At 40.2% G+C, this 2,646-nt stretch overlaps 1 protein-coding gene across 1 annotated transcript in view; it reads right to left on the bottom strand.

Annotated features, from left to right (window-relative positions):
* CNKSR2 (connector enhancer of kinase suppressor of Ras 2) overlaps positions 1 to 2,646 on the bottom strand; it is a 472,642-nt gene that overhangs the window by 231,278 nt on the left and 238,718 nt on the right. The gene's annotated exons all lie outside the window — the stretch shown is intronic.

The raw sequence follows: 2,646 nt of genomic DNA, 5'->3' as shown, positions 1-2,646 counted from the left end.
GGAAGGAAGATGGAGCAATCTACTGCCGTAAAGATTTTCTGCCTTGGACACTCAATGGGGGGGTTGCTATAAGTTGGAATCAACTTGATGGCAGTGGTTATATTTTGTTGTCTTCTCTCTATACATACATGGCTGGTTCACTCAAATGTAAAAATTCTTAAGGGAAAAAAGATCTGAACACAGGATATTTAGTATAAAAGAAATAATGGTTTAAAAACAATGGTAAAAGCAGCATTTAGTCACTGTGGAGATTAAAAAAAACAAACAAACCCTACATTAATACATTAACCAATAATAACAGATCAGCATTCTTTCATCATCTCTAAATTTATCAGATACTTTTAGACTAATAAGTGAAGTTTTTGTCATTGTATTTTAAAAAGGAAATGTAGAAAGTGCTCTAAGATAAACTTAGTGAAAAGCTAATGGATAGGAAAGAGGTCTTATGCTGGCCTCAGAGCACACTCAGGCATGATTGAGTTACTTACAGAATTTCCATTTATGCTTTTCCAAATAAGTGGAGTACCAGGACAGTTATTCTTCAGAGTGAATTAGAGCAAATAAGTGGAAATACGTGATATCCATTATATTCACAGGTCCCATCTACACTGAAGAAGAAGGGATAATACACCAAAGGACATAGATTGTAGGGGCTATCTTAGAATTCTGCCTACAACAGATGTAAATGGAAAACCATCCATAGAAAGACAGAAAAGAAAGTCACTGAAGTAATATGCCTGCAGTTTGTGATCTTAGAATTAGATTAGGATCGCCTAGAGAGGCAGCTAGGAGCTCTGGTAGCATAGTGCCTAAGGCACTTGACTGCTAACCAGAAGGCTGGCGGTTCAAACCCACCAGCCACTCCTCGGAAGGAAGATGGGGCAATCTACTTCCATAGTGATACTGCCTCGGAAACCCAAGTAGGGGTCGCTATGAGTCAGGTCCGACTTGGCATATAACAACAACAGAGAGGCAGCTAAGGAGCTCTGGTAGCACAGTGCCTAAGGCATCTTACTGCTAACCAAAAGGTTGGTGGTTTAAACCCACTAGCCACTCTGTAGAAGCAAGACTGGGCAATCTACTTCTGTAAAGATTTACCACCTCGGAGAGCCAATGGGGGTCGCTATGAATCAGAATGAACTTGATGGCAGTGGGTTTGGGGTTAGAGAGGCACCTGTAGCATAGTGATTAGGAGCTTTACCACTTACTAGCTGCAGGACAGTAGGCAAGTTATGTAATACTTCTGTGTGCCTCAGTTTCCTTATCTATAGAATTGATATAAAAATAGTACCTATTTCATAACATTGTGATGAAGATGGACTGAAATAATAACTAATGTCTACTGAGAGCTCACTATATTCTATGTAAGGAGCTCTGGTGGCACAGTAGTTAAGGAATTTGGCTGCTAACCATATGGTTGGTGGTTCAAATACACCAGTGGCTCTGCAGGAGAAAGATGAAGCAGTCTGCTTCCATAAAGATTTACAACTTTGTAAACCCTATGGGACAGGTCTACTCTGTCTTGTAGGGTCACTATGAGTTGGAATTGACTTGATGGCAGTGGGTTTATATTCTAAGTATTCTTCTAAGCCCCTTACATGTATTAACTAATTTAATCCTCACATCTTCACAACCTCCCTAAGAAGGAGATACTGTTATTATCTATATTGTACAGATGTGGGAACTGAGGCACAAAAGTTTTTTTTTTTTTTAATTTGCTCAATGTTGCATAGCTTTTAAATGGTAGAGCCAAGTTATACTCAGGCAGTTTTGCTTCCATTCCTTCTTGCTTAACCATCATGCTTAGACATTGCCTGGCATATAACTATCAGATATTTTAGTGCCTTGAGTGCCAAACTTTTGAGATAGCACTAAAGCTTAAAAATGGTACTTTAAAATAATAACCATCTAAGAATAACGAGGTCAGTGCCAAACAACAAAAGAACATTAGTCCCAAAGCGGTTCCTGCTTTGATAAGCAACAAGTGGAACCATGACACTGGCAACTTCCCTACTTTCTGACACATCTCGGGAGAAGACGGTCCCATATGACACTCATTTCTGAACAGGGAAGTGGAGTCAGCTGGAAACTCGATCTTGGAAAGTCTCCATTCTATGTGTCCGCTGTTTCACGAGTGGGAAACAAAGATATACAGGCTCCCTGGGCAGATGAGAAACTCATTAGAGGGCAACTACTTTCTAGGCTCAAGAAAACTGAGGGTCTGGACATATCAGTGGCTCAACTAAGATGAAGGATATTAGGAAGAAGATTTTTTGGGGACTTTATATTCAAATAGCATGATGATGATGTGCTCCTGAAAAATCTAGTTTCTATACACAGTTTATGGGTAAATGGGAAACAAAGAAGAGATGTGGTAGCAATTTCTTCACTTATGGTAGGGAAATTGGAACTTGCTATGTGTGGTTTATGGAGAAAAAAGCTATTTCATAGTGCTAGCTATGAATCTATTGGCTCTCAGCTCCAAATCACCCTTCAGTACTTGTTCTGTGATAATGGTTGTTGTTGTTATGTGCCGTCGAGTGGGACCCAACTCATAACGACCCCTCCTTGGGTTTCCGAGGCAGGATCACTATGGAAGTAGATTGCCCCATCTTCCTTCTGAGGAGTGGCTGGTGGGTTTGAACC

The sequence above is a fragment of the Orycteropus afer genome, unplaced genomic scaffold (genome assembly GCF_000298275.1).
Source record: "Orycteropus afer afer isolate SDZICR_OR568_19922 unplaced genomic scaffold, OryAfe1.0 scaffold00749, whole genome shotgun sequence".
Taxonomy (NCBI): domain Eukaryota; kingdom Metazoa; phylum Chordata; class Mammalia; order Tubulidentata; family Orycteropodidae; genus Orycteropus; species Orycteropus afer.
This window is presented reverse-complemented; position numbering and strand designations above follow the sequence as displayed.